The sequence below is a fragment of the Lepisma saccharinum genome, chromosome 10, assembly GCF_977018435.1.
Source record: "Lepisma saccharinum chromosome 10, izLepSacc3.1, whole genome shotgun sequence".
NCBI classification, from domain to species: Eukaryota; Metazoa; Arthropoda; class Insecta; order Zygentoma; family Lepismatidae; genus Lepisma; species Lepisma saccharinum.
The window spans coordinates 25,851,198-25,872,392 of NC_139238.1; positions in this window are offsets into that span (position 1 = coordinate 25,851,198).

Genomic DNA, 21,195 nt, shown 5'->3' on the forward strand with positions numbered 1-21,195 from the left:
CGGCTTTGTACTTGAGGGCGTAGTTCGTTTCGTATTCCACCACCGGCATTCTCAATTCCATGCTCCGGATGACGCACTTGGCTGCTTCGGGTAATGTGTTGGCTATCGGCGTGCCGTCTGCGTTCAAGTTGGTGTATCGCATCAGTGCGTCGTTGTCGTTGGCCGCTCTTCGAAACGTGATCCTCAGTCCTCCCTTCCACATGATCTCCTTGTAGTCCGAGAAGAAACCGGGAAGCAGACGCATCGGAAAGAGCACCGTGTGACTTCTCGTCGATATTTTGGTCCCGGCTTCGAATCCTCCCGCCTGATAGTACGCCGCGTCCGTTTTGGATAATTTCAATGTTCCCACTGCCGTCGACGTGATGCCTGGATAATCGATTCTGTCGATGACGGTACCGTGTTTCCTCACCTCCACCTGCGAGAACAGGTGAGGCACGAAGTTGTCCACGAGTATCAAATTTGCTGCTGCGGGAAACGCGTCTCCGCTTTCTTTCTTCACCACGTCGAATTGAAGGTAAAGGTCCGCTCTGTGAGGATTTCCGAATATAGGTTCTATTCATACTTTTACTCACGTATAGGTGTACATGATGAATCCGCAAATAGATTTGTCCTAAGTCTTATCGTTTCCAAGATAACCCCACTTCCGGTCGCTATTTTGGATTTCCGAGCATAGGTTCTATTCATATTTTACTCACGTATAGGTGTACATGATGAATCCGAAAACAGATTTTTCCTAAGTCTTACCGTTTCCAAGATAATCCCACTTCCGGTCGCCATTTTCGATTTCCGAACATAGGTTCCATTCATACTTTTTCTCACGTATAGGTGTACATGATGAATCCCCAAACAGATTTTTCCTAAGTCTTACCGTTTCGAAGATAACCCCACTTCCGGTCACCATTTTGGATTTCCGAACATAGGTTCTATTCATACTTTTTCTCACGTATAGGTGTACATGATGAATCCCCAAACAGATTTTTCCTAAGTCTTACCGTTAACAAGATAACCCCACTTCCGGTCGCCATTTTCGATTTCCGAGCATAGGTTCTATTCATATTTTACTCACGTATAGGTGTACATGATGAATCAGCAAACAGATTTTTTCTAAGTCTTACCGTTTCCAAGATAACCTCACTTCCGGTCGCCATTTTGGATTTCCGAGCATAGGTTCTATCCATATTTTACTTACATATAGGCGTACATGACGAATCCGCAAACAGATTTTTTCTAAGTCTTACCGTTTCCAAGATAACCCCACTTCCGGTCGCCATTTTGGATTTCCGAGCATAGGTTCTATTCATATTTTACTTACATATAGGCGTACATGACGAATCCGCAAACTGATTTTTTCTAAGTCTTACCGTTTCTAAGATAACCCCACTTTCGGTCGCCATTTTGGATTTCCGATCATAGGTTCTATTCATATTTTACTTACATATAGGTGTACATGACGAATCCCCAAACAGATTTTTTCTAAGTCTTACCGTTTCCAAGATAACCCCACTTCCGGTCGCCATTTTGGATTTCCGAACATAGGTTCTATTCATACTTTTTCTCACGTATAGGTGTACATGATGAATCCGCAAACATATTTTTCCTAAGTCTTACCGTTTCCAAGATAACCCCACTTCCGGTCGCTATTTTGGATTTCCGATCATAGGTTCTATTCATACTTTTTCTCACATATAGGTGTACATGATGAATCACCAAACAGATTTTTCCTAAGTCATGAATTGGAGGGTCTATGAAAACCTATATTAATTCTCGTAAGAGAACAGAAAACAAACAAAAAAAAAACAATACTGTGGTCACTACAACAAATAGTCTTCTTCAAACCCTATCCAACAAACCAAAAAAATCATCATCCTAACTAGAACCATGTAACTATCTACCATCTGTTAGAGGTTTTGTGAACTAAGTGGTGCTTTGTTTGTGTGTAAAAAAATGCAATGCTTTTTGCACTTGGTTATCATCACCTAACATGTTATTAATTGTTTTTTAAAATTAATTACAACTGAAAACTAATAATTAATATTATCTAAAGTTACTAATTAATATTATACAAGTAATTGATATATTTTTTTTGTTCTTGTTGCTAGTGTTGGATAATTATAGTTGTTGCAAAATATTAGCTCTCGCGTATCACAGTTTCTGAGTTTTGTTGTGTATATATAGACGAATCGAAATTTTACTTGTTACGTTAAATTGTATGTTAGGGTATATGGTAGGAGAAATCATTGTATATTAGAGCGCTCTTTTAATGATTTGCCTATAACTGCATACAGGCAGCCGTAAATTTAGCATAAAATATCCTGATCCTGTTTCTTCTAGCATGTGCGACGTTTGTTGTGGTGGGATCATTGGGGGAAATGTGATTCTCCCATGATGTCATCTGACTTACTAGCATATGCGATACGAAGAACAGGTGTGTATGTGGCTTACTAGGATTAGGCTCATGGTATTGAGGTCCTAGTAGCTGAAACGTTGTCGGGGTATTTTGCATTTTTTTTATTAAGCATAGCAGTGTGTTTTCGCTTATTTTAATATCAGGCAACAATGTTAGAAAGTGGTCCCCCAAGAATACAATTTAAAATCACTAATGTGATATGAACCTTTTTTTTCCTTGTGTGTATTTGAATATGAAAGTGAGGTACTTTAAATAATTGAGGGGAACAATCACAAATAAGCTTGCAACGGTATTGGGAGGTGTCACGAGTTCAAATTTTAGAAGAGGCAATTTTAGCTAATGGCAACGATGAGGATGAATAATGATAATTATGATGAAATTGATGTGTGGCACTTAGAAAAAACAAAAACTTCAAAGTGTATTGCACCAACAGCTACCCCCTCCCCAAATACAAGGCAGTTAACAGAGGTGTATTTTTGTTGGTTTACGAGTCTGAGGGCTTAAGTTAGTATGTTCACTATAGCTATACATATTAAAAAATGAAATGACCTGAGCAATAAAATATAACAATACCGATTCTGGCTTTTTGTCGGATGACGTAGTGGTAACGTTGTTGCAATCCCACACCCTGATGGCGTATAGACTTAAATGTTTTGCATAACATGAAATACTGTTAATGGGAATGTGTTGTTTCTAATGTTCAATATAGAAAGCAGATAACAAGAAAAAGAAGAAAAGAAATGTTGCAAGTAGATACGGAGCCTCAACCCAAACACATATATGATCAGACAGGATGTCAACAATGCATTCATAACTAACATGTGATTATTCAAAAATTGAAATAGTGCAGTGGGAAACAATCAACTAACTAACTCTCTAGGCTTTTTAAACCCGAAGAGAGCAAAATACAAGCACAAGCGTAAATAATTAAATAAGTTCGAATCTTTTGATCTAGGTATGGATGCAGACAGGTACTAAGTTTTGTGTGTGAACACAATTGATAATGGAAAATCCTCTTCAATATAATAGCATAGTGGTAATGTTGGTCTTGCCTCGTTCCTATCGATAACATAGTGGTTACACGAAAGAAAGAAATAAAAAAAAAATAAAACACTGTCCCCTATTAAGAAATACTTCTCGAAATTATTCAACTACTTTTTTCTCTTCCTATCTTCGTAACTAAAAAAAAAATGTTTTGTCAAATGTTTGGATGACTATGAAAATATTGAAACATATGATGTAATAATAAAACGTTGTTGCATTGTAATCAAATGAATTCGTTGAATATGTAGAATATGGTAGGATATATCTTAAAATGTTAGAAGCTTCCAAAAAAAACTTTGCCTGTCATTACAAAAAAAAAACTTTGACCGTATTCTTAAATAACTAACAAGGACAATGAATCTTTTTGGCTTCCGCAAACAGATCAACATGGAGACTGCACCGCCAAATTTCAATAACCTCTTACCTTCCGTGTTATCTAAACTCAATGGTTTACTGATTGTTCATCTCAACAGCATTTGGACGAAACTGAATGACGATGTGGGCAAGATGTTTTATGTTTTTAATAACAATTTACATTTCTACGAAATTCCGATCGACGGGAAACTTCAAATCACCGTGAATCCGGAAAACGCAGGCGAAATCAAAATTTCTACCGGCAAGAATATTTTTCGAATCAAGCACGACAAGATGCTTTCTAACATTACGTACGATGTTTCTGCAGGAGATTATCTTTACATGGAACTTCTCGGAGATTACGACAAACTCATTCCTCTCTTTGTAGAATTACGAATCGTCTATCGTATTATAAATAACCGTTAACCAAAAATGCCTAACGACATTTTCGGCAACACCAAGCGTGTAGACCACGCAGAAGAGATTCTCATGTTGGACATTCGAGTTAAGAAGTTGAGGACCGATTTGATTGCTTTGCAGGAGACCTTAAACAAAAGTTTAGAGTCGGAAATCGCTACGCTCCAAACGCAATGTCTCGACCCCATTCTGAAAATCGATTCCGAACTGAAGACGCTGATAAAAAATTATGTCGACGTACCTTCTTACGACAACGTTCAAAATATACAGTTGAGCGTGGATTCGCTTCAAAATGATTTGGCCAAATTACAGCAATTTCAATCGAAAAATGAAGATTTGGAAAAATTGAAACTCGAAATCGAAGAACGAACTTCCGCAATAGAAAAGAATTTCTCTGAACTTCAAACCGTCGTGAACGATATAGATGCAGAACGCTTGCATGTCGTCGTTTCCAAATTACAAGAAGAATTCACCGGCACGTTGGAAGAAATTAAATCCAAGTTGCAGACTTTGGAAGATACAATGACGAACCTACCATCGTCGGACGAACTGCAGGTAATCGGTAAAAGCGTCGCGAACATAAAAATTCAATTGGAGGCGTATCAAGATTTCGAACACATTCAAACCACCATCGCTACGCTTCAGGCGTCCTTGGAATTGATCAACGAAGAAATTAAAAATATTCACGCTGAAGCGAGCGCGCTGACGAGCATACAAGACACGTTAAGCACGGTTCAGCAGAAGATCGAATATTTAGAAAATTTGAACGTCGAAACGAATCTCGCTCATTTTCATCACGTACTCGACAACATACAGGGTGACTTGGAATCGTTACGGACGAGCGTGCCTTCGAGCGAAGATTTGGAAAAATTGAAAACGGCGGTGACGGCACTATCCGATTCGAACGACATCAAAAGTTCATTGAGCGATCTCGAGAGTAGGGTGGCCAATCTCCCCACCTCCAAAGAATTGCACGCTTTGAAAAGAAACATATCTCGAATGCTGAAACGACTAGAAACGGAAACGGCGAACGTGGTACAGATTCGAGACGAAATTAGTTCGCTGGTGTCGACGCTGCCCACTTCGCAGAGCGTCGCCGACCTTCACACGCAGTTTACAGAGATGCGAAGGATCGTGAACGATCTTACCGAGAAGAGCTCGAAATTGAATCAAGTCGAGAACCTTCAGAACATTGTCGTCAACATCAGAGATCAAGTTGGAGTGCTGGAATCCACGCAGGAATCGACGCTGGCCTCTTTCGGTGCCAAGTTGCAAGAACTCAACGAAAACTACAAGCAGTTGAACGTGGAAGTGAAAATCAAACCGTCGTTTTCTGCCGTAACGGATACCATAATCGAGCATTTGCTGCCCATCGAAAATAAACTCGGACACGTTCACAGTAATCTGCTCGGCGTCGACACTAAATTCGCCAAATTGTTCACCTTGCAAGCCATCGAAATCAACAGCGTTCCCAATCAACAGAGAATCTCCACGTTCGTCGAAGGTAACAAACTGTACATGTTACATCCTTATCATCCGTACTACAAGTTTCTCCTCGATGGCACGATTCAGATAAACGAATTTTCGTACTGGTCTCACGGTAGAAAAGCTAGCGTTCCTACCATGACTTTGATATCGAATCGTGGTGTCCAGAAAGCAGGAAACATTCCTCTGGCACGTTGGAACGAAACGCGCAACATATATGAAATACACGAAGACGAAGATCTTACCGTTTTCGACGTGAGTGCCGGCGATAAGCTGATCATTCAAAACACGAGCGAAGTGCCACCCTCTTTGAATCCCATCACGCTTGTGCTTCTCTTCAAACGTAATCTCTAAAAAAATGTCTAGGCAAGCCATCGTCGAAGAATTGCATAAACCTGCACGCCGTAACTACGAACGTTTGGCTGTGGTAACCAAGGGCATCGACGACCTCTGGCAAAGTGACCTCGTGGAGATGAGTAGCGGCAATTTGAAAAACGTACATAAATTGAACAAGGGCAACAAGTACCTCCTCACCGTCATAGACACATTTTCGAAATTCACATGGGCTCTACCTTTGAAGGCGAAAACGGGAACATGCGTCACGGAAGCATTCAAATTAATTTTTCGCGAAAGCGGCGGCAGACAACCACGGTTTCTACAAACGGACAACGGTAAAGAATTTTACAACGCCGTATTCCAAAAGTTTATTCAAAAACACAAGATTCAACATTATTCGACCTTCAGTCACATCAAAGCCAGCATCGTGGAAAGATTCAATCGAACCTTGAAAACACACATGTGGAAACGATTCACGCTTCAGGGAAATTACAAATGGGTCGACATCCTGCCGGAACTCGTCGACACCTATAATAATACGGTACACAGAACGATAGGCATGAAGCCAGGCGACGTTACCAAGTCCGACGAGCAGCGTTTAATTTCTACAGTTTACTGTCCAAAGTACACACCCACGACAAAAAAAGCTAAATACAAAATTGGAGACCAGGTGAGGATCAGCAAATTCAAACGCACCTTCGAGAAGGGATTCACAAAAAATTGGGGCACGGAACTCTTTACGGTGGTTCGAGTTCTACTCGGAAACCGACACACGTATATAATAAAAGATAGTAGCGGCGAGATTTTGAAAGGAAGATTTTACGAAGAGGAACTCTCTAAAACGAAACACCCCGACACGTACCTCATCGAGAAAGTATTGCGTAGGAAAATGACAAACTGTTTGTCAAATGGCTGGGACTTCCGGAAAAGAGTTGGATCGACGCGAACGAAGTGATCTTGTGAGTACGTGGAACGTGGTGAAGCGTCTACCGGATCCGGAAAGTCAAACAAGAAAAAAAAAGAACGGCGAGTTGCTTCCCGACAGCATCCGCTGTCTGATCGTAGGTCCTTCGGGGTGTGGGAAAACGACACTGCTCGTGGACAATTTTCTCCTCGCACCGAATTGGTTAGATTGGAAGAACAGGCACCTGTACGTGTTCTCGAAAAGTTTGGAGCAATCCAAATACCAGCAACTGATGAAAGTGTACGATGGTCTGGACATTGCAACGTTCGCCTCGGAAATAAAACCACTCGACGATTGTCGTGAAAATTCAGTCGTTGTGTTCGACGACGCCATCCTGGAAAATCAAAATGAAATTCGCAACTTTTTCACGCAAGGTCGTCACAAAGGAATGGATTGCTTCTACCTAGCTCAAACGTTTTCCAAAATTCCAAAACAGTTAGTACGCGACAACGCTAATTTCATATGTTTGTTTCGTCAAGATCACACCAACCTCAAGCACGCGTACGATGACTACGTAGGCGGAGACATGAACTACAATCAATTTTCGGAACGCTGTTGCTCTACTTGCTGGAACGGTGACGATTTCGGATTCGCGACGATCGACATGACGAGGAAACCCAACGACGGAAAATACAGAAACAAAATCAACGACTTTCTAAACGTTGCAACGTTGTGAGAAACGACGTGTATAAATAACGTCATGACGAAACGAAAAATCGAAGACGAAAATCTCAAGCTTCGCGATTACCTCGCGAAACGCTTCAAAGGTTGGAAATCCGAGAATCGCGGATTCTACGAAGAGAAGAAACGTCAGGATCAACCTGTGATCGATGCCATCAGCGGTCTAGGTAAAGAAATTAAAAGTGTCACGGAACAAAATAAAAATTTGATCAACGAACTCGTACCGCTCGCAGCTAAAAGTTACGCCGTACCCACGCCCATTTCGAGCATTCCTTCGACGCCGTTCGAACTGAAGGATGCACCGGCACGACGTCGAGCCATTGGTAGCACGTCGTCTTCGGATAAAATCGAGTTGGGACCTTTGGCACGAGACTACCTGAGTACGGGGAAATTCGACAAGGATGAAGTGTTCGGATTGTATCCTAGCATGGAAACCAGCGAAGGCGGTGGTGTGGTGTGGAAGATTGGGAAATCGAAGGTGACCTTCGAAGGCAACGACATTAAAGTTAATTTAGGCGAGAAGGATAGTTGGACCAGGTATCCGGGTACGGTGGGACTGTGGGAACTCGTTGCCAAAAAGCAGCCGAAAGATTACACCGACGAAGATTACCAAAGTTACAAGGAAATTCTGATCATGACGGATGCCTTGTACCAGAACAACGACGCCTCGCAGAATAGGGTGAAATCGAGCAGCGGCGAGAAGTACAGGAATCTCATCAAACCGATTTGGAACCAGGTCAAAACAGGCAGCGGCGTCAAACGCTACAACACGTTACCCAAAGAATTCGTTTGGGTGGACGACGTTAGGAAACTCGTGGACCGATTGTTGGTGATAGCCGGCGAAGAGAATGCAGGCAATCGTAATTTCTACAACGAGAAGGTTGGCATCGTGGACATGATCAGCACGAAACTTTCCAACTTCATCGTGAACGACGACAAGGGCATAGGTTACCTGATCAAAATCATCAACACGCTGCCTCCGAAATTTTGGAACGTGGCCGAAGGAAAGGGACTCGTGAACGACATCATCAACAAGTTACCTTTCGAGATGCATCTACCTGGCTACCAGTACTGCGGACCGGGTACCAAACTCGAGAAAAGATTGGAGAGAGGAGACAAGGGTGTGAATCCGTTGGACGCCGCATGCAAAGATCACGACATCGCTTACAACACCACGCAGACGGATCTGGATGCACGTCACGAAGCAGACAGAAAGTTAGAGCACGCAGCTTTCGAAAGGTTCGTGAGCAGAGACGCATCACTGGGTGAACGGGTCGCCGCACTGGGTACCACCATCGCCATGAACACAAAACAAAAATTGGGGTGGGGTATATAAATAACATACCGTAAAAAAACTACACAAGAAAAAATCTCAGAATATATATATAAATAACATACCGTGAAAATAACACATAGAGCATCAACATGAAGCCCAAGGGTGTCGTGTACCAGATACCATACTCCAATCTTAAAAATCTAGGTGCCCTCGATGGGTTACTCACCAAGAAACAACGCGAGAAGAAACGTTCTTGCTTGAGCAAAGGACACGGAATGAAATTACTTCTCAGCACACCTCAATTGAGACGCTTGCAGCGTTCGCGGAAACAGCAAAAGATCGGAGGTTTCATATTCAGCATCCCGGCCATCCTAGCAGCATTGGGGGCCGTTGGAAGTTTGGCTGGCGGAAGTGCCGCCATCGCGAAAACCGTCATCGACTCGAAGAAGAACAAGGCGGAATTGGAAGAACAGAAACGTCACAACCTGGCCATGGAGAAGAAAGGGGGGAAGGGCGTGATGAAGAAGTTTAAAAAAAAGAAACAACAGCACTCACCAACCGAGACATTGAATCTCTGATCGAACCGTTACAAATCAAACACTTCAGAGGAGTTTTCATGTCCGACTCGTTACCTTCAAGCGTTAAAAGAAGAGAATGCGGAGTAGTCAACTTGGACGGTCAAAAAAATCCAGGCACGCATTGGATATGTTACCACAAAAATGATGATAAAGCATTCGTTTTCGATTCTTTCGGAGGTGTTCCACCTACAAATTTAATTCATTATCTGAAAACGAACAAAACCTCTATATACTACAACGACGAACGCATTCAAAATTTCGGAGACGTGAACTGCGGTCATCTCTGCCTCTCCGTGCTCGCGTTTCTCTCTAAAATAAATAACCCTACGATCGAGGATTTCCAGAAAGCATTGTGGAACCTCAAACAGCATCACTAGGATGGGCGTGTTCCATATCACGAGCGAATCTTCAATCTTGAAACTCACGCTGCACGACGACATCGTCTATCCTAAATTTGTAGCTCTGCGTGCATTCTACAGCATGTACCTCATACCTAACGTCACGCAGCACAACAACAAAATTAGCGTCGGAAGCGAACACATCGTCGTCACGCCAGGACAATACAATCTTTCCACTTTGCAAGCTCAATTACCCAAAGGCACATACCTTTCTCAAAATTCGGTCACGCACAGAGTGGAAATCCTATCCGCGACGGAGACCGTGGACCTGGGCACCATGGGAGAGCTTTTAGGTTTCGAGAACAACCACCCAAAACTCGTAGCTGGCATCAAGCACGTAGCAACCAACATTCCTAAATTCTTGGCCATAGAGACTCTGAACGTACACTGCAACGTGGCGGAAGGTATGATCACGAAATCTTCGGACGGATTATTAGGAAGTCACAAGCAGACGGGAATCATAGCCACTTTCAAACCAAGTTCCGAGTTCATGGAACCGATCATCTACACGCCCTCTTCGCCGATCTATTTTCCAGTATGTCGCAACCGCATAGACGACATAGAGTTGGTGGTGACGAACGAGAAAGGAGACGTGGTGGATTTCGCAGGTGCCACTACGACAGCCATCGTGGAGATCAACGTATAATAAATAACCATACATGTAAAATGGAGCAAATCGAAAGTTACGAATTGCAATCTTTCCCTCCCAACCGTCGCACGTTCGCCAATCTGAACGAAGCGAACAGGGAGATCGAATACGACGTGGACGTAGGCGACGGGTTCATTCATCCTCACAGAGCGGACCTCTACCATCAATTCGACGTGGTGAAGAAGGAAAGCGGAGACGCGTTTCCTGCAGCAGCAAACTTGATACTCGTGGACAACTTCGTGCCTCACCTGTTCTCGCAGGTGGAGGTGAGGAAACACAACACCGTCATCGACAGAATAGATTATCCAGGCATCACGTCGACGGCAGTGGGAACGTTGTAATTATCCAAAACGGACGCAGCGTACTACCAGGCCGGGGGATTCGAAGCCGGGACCAAAATATCGACGAGAAGTCACACGGTGCTCTTTCCCATGCGTCTGCTGCCTGGTTTCTTCTCGGACTACAAGGAGATCATGTGGAAGGGAGGACTGAGGATCACGTTTCGAAGAGCGGCCAACGACAACGACGCACTAATGCGATACGCTACTTTGGGTCCGGACGGCACCACGCCGATAGCCAATACTTTACCCGAAGCAGCGAAATGCGTCATCCGGAGCATGGAATTGAGAATGCCGGTGGTGGAATACGAAACGAACTACGCCCTCAAGTACAAAGCGGAGATCTTGAAAAGTCCGCAGGTGCCGGTTCACTTTCACGGTTACCAGTGCGTGCAGAAGATGGCGTCGGGAAGTCACATGGAATTCGACGTGACGACACAGTTCAACAACATACAGTTCGACATGCCAGATTTCGTCGTAGTGCTTTTTCAGACCGGGAGGGACAAGAATCAGGAAAAAGATTCCAGCAAGTTCGACGACTGCAAGATCAAGAACGTTTATCTGAAGAACGGTAGGAACGAAGTGTTCCCGCGCGAGAATTACAACCTCGACATGACCAAAAACGATTACCTCAAACTTTACGAAGCTTACACGGCTTACAAACGCGTGACCGAGGGAAGCGTGGACGTGTACTACGCGCCCAGCGAATTCAAAACACGCAGGCCGATGTTCGTTATCAACACCACGAAAAGAAAGCAAGTGGTGGTCAACGATCGTATCAACATCAAGATTGTATGCGAGTTCCACGACGCCTTGCCTGCAGATACTCTGTGCAGTGTCATTCTTATTGCAGAGAAAACATTTGTGTATGACGTCAAGAATGAAAGAGTGACTGAACAGTTTTAAATAAAAAAAAAAAAATAGCACACAATAAGAAATGTGGAATTTTATATATATAAGTACAAATTGCAATTAGCAGTTTCCAGAAGTTTAATTTTGCTGTGCCATGCATGCATGTAATCGAGGAAGTGGAAGTAAATTAAAATTGTTTTTTTTTTCGCATTGCCTATTACTTTTTGTTACACTCTGGGCAGGCCTTACTAGTTTGGAGGCGATAGTGGCCCCACGGAAGTTTATGGACCCCACATTCAAGAATACACCTCTTGTCGTCGTGTGCATCCAGAGCAACTATCCTGACAATATTAGTTGTAAGCACATGATCGACGCTTTGGATACGATGCTCTTTTTGTAGAATGGGCGATTTTGTTCTGAGGCACTCGAGGTAATCCTCAAACTTGAGGTGCTCCCGAACCACTTGCCTGCTTACACCCTTTGCCTTTTTTGTTACAGAACCCTCAGCCCGGATCGCATAGGCTTTGGCACGAAGTCCAGCAAACTCCACAATCACATCCCCGTCTTTCTCGTCCTTGAGTTTGCCGGGTATTTTTTTGTTCCGGGGCAGAATTCCATACCGGTTTAGCTGGGGATAGCCCGATGTGTCGAAGAGCTTGACAAGAGCTGGAATTTTGGCTATATCACCATATGCATCGGCCGTGCGAACATGGTACACCAAGCTGTCTGTGTCTGTGTAGAGGAGCGAGATATTGTGGTTGTAGTGTGCACGTAGTATGCCGTAATATGTCTCGAACATGCACAACTTGCTCAGATCCAAAACTGCAGCTCCCACATAGATGGGCTTGTTGAGTAGCACCTCGCCCCGGTTCATGTGAATCAGAGACATCTGTTCGTTGTAAATTGTTCGAGACCTGAACAGCGGGCTTGCAACAAGTCGACGACACTGTGTTTTCTTCATCACCAACCTCACATCAACGCGATTTCGCACATTCTCCATGGTCTTCCCAAATACCGCATTGTTCATTAATTTGAAAAAATCGCGATCAAGTTCCGAAGTGGCAGCAGTACGATGTTTGGTGTTCAGTTCGATGTACGGCTTCAACCATGGAGACTGCCTGAACAAGAGCACGCGGTAAACTGCTTTGACCGAGACCCCTTGCTGCATTAACCACTGGAGGTTCCGGTAGTGTAGCACATAACGCTTTTTGGGCTCCAAGTCCATGACGAGCTTCGGTTGATCCGAGCCAGGTGGACACTTGAATTCCGGAGCAGGCGAAAGGTCACAGAATGTATCCTGCAGCTTCTCGGGGAAGTCAAGGTCCACCTCGGCAAAAAACCCAAACTCGTCGCACTCTTTTTCGATGTCGTGGTATAAAGGATCAACCCACTTAAACTGTCCTGTTGGGAGTGGCTGCATCATGGAGTGCCCGTAAAGATTATTCACGTCAGTGTACATGATGTAGCTTGATGGTTGAGAGGGGTCGTAACCAGTGGCCATGTGGTGATTGTTGGCGTGTGCGAAGCGTTGCGACACTTGGACCATGCCGCCCCGGATAGCTCTCTCGATGAAAAGCATGATATCAATATCGGAGATAAGTGAAAGTTTAATTTTAGTCAGCAGGAGCATGGCCGACCATGCCAGTCCAGGAAGGCTGTAAAAATATACAGGGTCCAGGTTGTAAATGTTTATCGCAGTCGCCCGAAACGCCTGGAACACATCGGCAAGAAGCGTCACATCAAGCTTCAGGTATGCATCGTGGTAATCACCAAAAGTTCGGCAACCCAACTTGACCCACATAGACTGAGCATGCTTGTACTCCTCGTCGGTAATACCTGAACCTCTCAGCTGGCTGTAGAACTTATCCTGGGGAGGCAGCAACTCTTCTTCGAACTTGGAAGGGTCTGTGACGTATTCGTAGGGGTAGACCCCTTTACGTCTGATGAGTGCGACATCTAAGTTCGGGAAACTTGATGTGGTAATGGCTAGTTGGTCGTCTCTGAGCATCCAGGCTTGCCTGGAGGAACCTCAGAGAGTCGAGGAACCGAAGCTCGATGCTCCTGCTTTTTGAGTCGGGGATCGGCACCCACTTACTGACGCTAATATAACGCTCCTCGTTTTGTGCCAGGATATTGATTCTTGCATTGTCGTACCCTAGATGTGTGACCAAGTGATGGAAATCATATCCCGAGCCATTGTGAAAAAAAACCGGTATGAAGCGCGGGTCCCTGGCTCTCAAGTTACACCTGTTGCACCACGGGCCAATGTAGCTTCCGGTCCCATAATGGTCATGGTGGTGGACCTTTTTGTTATCATCATTGAAGACTGAGTTGCAAACAGGACAATTTAGAGCCATTTCGTGCTGATGCTTGTCTTCCGGAGACAGAGGCAGCATGGGCTTGGGGGCCAACAGCACCTTCCCTATCTTGATGCCTTCCTGTTGCATTCTCTGCAGGAAGTGTTTGACCGGGTCGGGACCGCGATACACATAGGGCTCGGAGGCAATATGTTGGTCTCGCCACACCACAACATAGGAGTAACTTGAGGCCTCGTGGATTTGGAAAGGAATGGTAGAGGATGTTTCGGGGTTGGGCTCGCAGTTAGACAGAGGTTGAAGAAAGGCCTCGAAGTCTGCTACAATATAGGCAGGATGCTTCACCATAGCACTGTGCATGCGAAAGCACTCTACTGCACCAGGTTCGGGCAGGATAGTTCGTGCAGGCTTGTTGGTACCACAGTAGAGCATGTGGCGAGCTAGCTTCTCAGCAGCAATGTTGGGTCCTCTGATGCGCCGGTAATCCTGCTGTTCTCGATTATGAAATGTAGACAAGCACCTGCGACACACCTCGACGTGGTGACTATCACTGCTCCGTTGGGTCGAAACAAGCCGAGAGAGGGAACGGATAAGGGTGTAATGGTGATGGGTTTCGTCCTTGATGAGCAGGAGGTTGATTTCTCGTACCTCGTTGTTGTTGCTCACGTTGCTCACCCGGATGGGGTGGACCTCATGTTTGTTCTCGGTGAGACCGTAAACATTGATGGCTAATTGCAGGCCCAACAAGTCACGAGCACGAACCTCAAACTTGCGAATATGCGAGACTTCTACAGGGTAGGCAATCCCGGCCATTGCATCCTCCAGTTCCGACTCATACTGCTTGTAGTGTGCAACACGGCGTGGACCGTTTTCCCAAGGTATAGGGTGCAATGCTGCCAGCACCGACCAGAGGAAGCATTTGGTGTCTTTGTTCTGAATATTGAGAACAGCTTTCCTTGCTTCAACCTCGGGTGGCAGGGCAATATAGCTAGACCCTGCCAGTGGCAGGAATTTGTTAAGTTTCAGACGAAGTTTGTGGGGGTCGCCACACAGCGAACCGCCCGAGCCTTCAGCCTGATGCTCCTCGTGCTTTGCCACAAACTCCTCGACAAACTTGTCGTAGATGCTGTCGAGGTCAGTGACATCTGCCTGATGCAGTGTTTTTGCTTTTGTCGCATGGAAGAATTTATATATTTCATCAGACGGTTTCTTATACTTGCAGCATAGCACAGCATAGAATTTAGTGGAGTGTGTAGCCAATGCATCGTTGAGGATGGATATTATCTTAGCTCGCTCGCTCTCCAGAAAACTACGCACATCGCAGAAGCTGTCTGATGTTATGTTAAAGTCTTCTAATAAATACTCAAACGCAAATCGGTCTTCTTTCTTCGCCAGCTTGACGCGTTTGGCAGGTGGCGATGCATCGAGGGAGGTTACTTCTACCTTTCGCTTGGAAGGTTGCGGTAGAGATGTTTTAGTGCTCTTTTGGAAGTAAGCTGGTGTCGCTTGAAGTTGACAATAGAAATATTTTTTCCACACTTAGAGCACAGTTTGGTCGCACATATTTGTTTTCCCGGCACACAAGTACGACAGTGCCTTTGAAAATGTTTACTTGACACAGCAGTTTGGCACGTAGGGCAATTTTTTACAGAACGCATAATGCAGAGATTTTTTGGGGGTATGTTATTTAATATCCAATGCTGTGCAATGCAAAATATAATTGTTCACTTTTTTTAACTATTTTCTATGACCTTATTTGGGTTTTTTTTTTCGCCAAATTATATGCTTCTAGTCTCCTATACAATACAATATACGTACAATATTGTCAACAGTATCATATTTGAGCAGGTCGCTTGTCACCTAAACACTACAGCTTACAGGTTGGCAAAATCTGACATGAAAGTAGATAATACGCTTAAGTCTTATTTATATGTAATTTTCACGGGCGTACAATATTGTCAACAGTATCATATTTGAGCAGGTCGCTTGTCACCTAAACACTACAGCTTACAGGTTGGCAAAATCTGATATGAAAGCAGATAATACGCTTAAGTCTTATTTATATGTAATTTTCACGGGCGTACAATATTGTCAACAGTATCATATTTGAGCAGGTCGCTTGTCACCTAAACACTACAGCTCACAGGTTGGTAAAATCTGACATGAAAGCAGATAATACGCTTAAGTCTTATTTATATGTAATTTTCACGAACGTACAATATTGTCAACAGTATCATATTTGAGCAGGTCGCTTGTCACCTAAACACTACAGCTTACAGGTTGGCAAAATCTGATATGAAAGCAGATAATACGCTTAAGTCTTATTTATATGTAATTTTCACGGGCGTACAATATTGTCAACAGTATCATATTTGAGCAGGTCGCTTGTCACCTAAACACTACAGCTTACAGGTTGGCAAAATCTGATATGAAAGTAGATAATACGCTTAAGTCTTATTTATATGTAATTTTCACGGGCGTACAATATTGTCAACAGTATCATATTTGAGCAGGTCGCTTGTCACCTAAACACTACAGCTTACAGGTTGGCAAAATCTGATATGAAAGCAGATAATACGCTTAAGTCTTATTTATATGTAATTTTCACGGGCGTACAATATTGTCAACAGTATCATATTTGAGCAGGTCGCTTGTCACCTAAACACTACAGCTTACAGGTTGGCAAAATCTGATATGAAAGCAGATAATACGCTTAAATCTTATTTATATATAATTTTCACGAACGTACAATATTGTCAACAGTATCATATTTGAGCAGGTCGCTTGTCACCTAAACACTACAGCTTACAGGTTGGCAAAATCTGATATGAAAGCAGATAATACGCTTAAGTCTTATTTATATATAATTTTCACGGGCGTACAATATTGTCAACAGTATCATATTTGAGCAGGTCGCTTGTCACCTAAACACTACAGCTTACAGGTTGGCAAAATCTGATATGAAAGCAAATAATACGCTTAAGTCTTATTTACATATAATTTTCACGAACGTACAATATTGTTAAGAGCGTCAGTTTCCGTAGAGCTCTCTTTTTCCATCTTCCCTCTATACAGTGAAGCTGTAGAAGACACAATTAGCTAACCTAGCATACAACATACCTTCCTAATTAATATGGATATTGTCACACATTCCTCTTATTTTATACTGTTGTAAATGGAAAAGATTATGTACGGTAAATGTTTTGTACATTATAGGGAAAAAATGCAAAATATTCCCCCAATTTTAATTCGATCCACCTCTGAATCGATTTTTTACATATTTTCACGCCGGCACATATGTTGTTCTATTTTGCTTCTTTTACTTGCCTTGCTTAATTAACTCTCGCTAATTAGCATTTTTTTTGGAAGAAGTCAACTAGAACAACATATGGCGGTATGAGAAATATGCAAATTAAAGAATATTTTAGTAATATAAGGGCCCTAGCAATTAGCTTCGTCGACTAAGAGTACTCTTTTAAACGTCTTCAGCTAGATCGTATTACTAAGCGAAGACGTTTAAAATGTTTGGGTGTTGAAAAAGTTTGACTTACTTTTTATTTCTATTGTTTGCTAATAGATGGCGCTGATAGTACCCCCTCCCCTCCCTCTCCCTCCTCCTCCTCCTCTGCTGTATGACAAATAGCACAAACATAAAATCAAGATTTTGGAGAGCAAAACATAAAATTTGCATGCATCTGATGTCGAACTAGGAACTTTATCTTTCGGGGAGTCAACATTATTTTTTTACTCAGTCGTCATATAACATAAACACACGCAAACATTCACATGTGCTTTTATTATTTTGTGTTCGGTAAGTACAAGTATATTCTTACATAAATTATTGTTTAATTTAATAAATTGTAAACTCGAAGCCTGCTATACTAACATTCCTTCTGTGTTTCATTATACTATTGAAAGCGAATGTTGCGTGCATACGGAAATAACACAGAAAAAAAAGCGGATGGAAGCAATTTAAAATCAGTGGAGCAAGGTTAGTATTACGAGAGCGTAAAAACATGTGCTTTCATTCAACTTCGAAAAATAAGAATAAATGTGTGCATACAGAACACATATGCTTTCTTTTCACAGTTGTAAAATCATATAAATTGTACATGAAGTAAGTTGCGGGAAGGCTCTCTCTTTTATGTCTGTGTATATGTATGTTGTACAATTAGGTACAAGTATTGTACAATTAGGTACAAATTGTTGTACAATTATTTCCCCCAGTTGTCCAGTTGGAGTTGGGGGCATAACACTGGTACTATTTGTACTCACAGTGCTTACTCATGTATTTTGTTTAATATTTTATTTCAAATTCACTGTCAGAAACTAGTGTTGCCAGTTCCTGGATGTAGGTTTACCTACTCTGTTGGTTGTCACTGTCAAGCTTCCAGTATTCGTACAGCATAAAAAGCTATAACCCCCCCCTCAAAATATATACATTGTATACGCCAAGATGCCCAATAGCCTAGCAACACATCATGAAAAAACATGCCAAGAGGACCCAGTGGGTTTATAAGTCAGTGCTGCCAACTCCTATTTGTAGGTTAGCTTAGCCTGTGAAAGATCATATAGTAGAATTTTTGTAGAGTGGGTTGGCAACACCGACGAGCATCAAATGATGATTCGAGCCTCAAATAATAATTCGAGCCTCGTCAGTGTTGCCAATTCCTATTTGTAGGTTAGCTTAGCCAGTGAAAGATCATATAGTGGAATTTTCTTCGGATGGGTTGGTAAAACCCAAGCCTCAAAAAAGAAACATCCAATAGAGTTGCCAAATATAAAAAAAAACAATAGGTCCCCCTCATAAAAAGCTACAATAAGAGCCCACAGGTCGTCAACACTAGGCCCCCAACAGTGTTGCCAGACATAAAAAATACATGGACCCCTCAGTCCCTTTGATGAAAATTTACAGTGAAAAACCCAGTAGGTTAACAACACTGTCAAAAAATCTACGGCAGTATTACCAGATGTAAACAGAGGGCAATGGACCCCCCTCATAAAAGACTACAGTAAGAGCCCACAGTGTTGCCAACTCTGCCCTCAAAATATACATCATAAAAGGCTACGACGAGCCCCACAATATGATTCGAGCCCCAAATGAGGTTTTAGAACCGGGGCACTAGGTCTACTCACGTAATAAAAAAGGATAGGTTAAGTTATATCACGTAAGATCGTGGCATTCGTACCAAGTATGAGGTGGGAAAATAGGAAATTTTGCTAAAACATCGCTAAGCGCTAAAACACAGACAAAAAATTGTCAAAATATGTCAAAAAGTGATATTCGATTGATAAAAAAGAGGCTAAAAAAGCACTCGTACCAAGTATTGCGTTGAAACAATACACTTACACTACTGACGTGCCACGCAACAAACATCTTTTGGAAAGCAATGTTCAGAAATAAGCGCAGTCTTTCGAACAGAAGTGACACGTCATGCATATGTCGCTTGTCACTTGCATGATACTCGGACTGAATACCGTGTTGCCTCGGTTTGTTATTCTCACGGTGAGTGCATGGAGATTGACCGAATTGTCGTTTGTTGTTTCAGTGTGAAACTTCCACTTCACTTGTTGTCTGTCTCTTCGGTATGAATGTTTCGTTAAGGGAGATTTTAGATCGAAGCGAAAAGCGACACAGGGCCCTTCAGTCTATAACTAAGCATTCACCGAGCATAGGCGAACAACATAACTTTAAAGAGAAAATCGAAATAATTAGAACACTATTTAAGATTCATTTTGACATACTTGAAGGTGTTGATATGTTCATTCGTGGATTTTGGTTTACGACCAGTAGCTATTTACCACTGCAGAAAATCAGCAACAAAGCACTTGCATTCTCTATCTCTATCACAAATCAAATAAAAGGACTCGTTGTTCTGTAGCTTTCAACCGAATGGACCTGTTTGTTGCAAACCAAGCGACTTCCTGAAGCAGATTGCATTCTCAGTGTGACGAATGTTGAAATCTGGAAATGTTTGCAAAGACAAGACACCTTGATCTGGGAAGGATTAAATGCACTCCCCTTCCTCCTCGCCCGCTGCTCTTTGAACAACAGAGGGACCAAGCAGATAGTTGGCGTCTATGCTTTGAGTCAGCCTTGAAATTTTGCCTTAGGTGATCCTCAGTATCAAAATTAGTTCTTCTTCCACGTTACAAACTTCCAAGTTAGCAATTTAAGTGTCATAAAGTAACTGTGAAAGCAGGGGTCCACCTAAGTTTTAGGGGGAAATTTTTCAAATACTTTTTTGTGATGGAAATCTGACTGAATAAAGGATTTAGCATTGGACAGAAGTTGTAATAATACTAACTTCTTAGACCGGTAATAAGTATCTTTTTTGGGGGGGGAGAGGACGGTGCGCAGATCTTATTCGGTGCGGGCAATATTCAGCGCCTTCGTATAATATTCGTATGATGATCATTATTTAGGCTGTTATTTTTCTGTATCATTTGGAAGTCGTATGGTTTCCTCTGGATTATTCGCTAAACGGAGTAGCGGCGGTTGTCATAACCACCCCCTTTGTTCCTTCAGTTTTAAAACTTAACATCGAATTAATGAAAAAGTAGTGAATATAGCATCGACTACCAAACGAGAAGTCCATGGGTAACTATTTTTGTTAGTTTAAGTCGCCTTAATGCCACTTTATGATAATGAGGATGAATGATGGTTAGTTAGACACAGAATGATCTACTTGTAAAGGCAAATGGGGTGCCACAAGCACCGAGGCAAAGTGGGTGCTGAACGAGCAAAAAGGAAAAAAAAATGGAAGGATTAAAGGTGCGGCGCTTTGTGAAAATATTGACTGCTTATTAAGTTATAATATTGCCAGTTTCGTAATGTATACCCGTAAAAGAAATTTTGCTCCCTTCGCTCGCAATTCTCCTCTGGGTATATTAGGGCGGATTGGATGAGAGGGCCATACAGCGCTAGAAGTGACCTCTCCTGAAAACATGTATGATTTTCACGGTTCACGTTTTTTAAATAATATTCTATGCGTAAATGGAGAAAAAGTTGGGAAAAAGTATATATCACGGCATCCTGTGACGGTATTGACGCAAAGTTAAATGAAATTAATATTCTTGTAAGTTGACAAAGAAATAGAT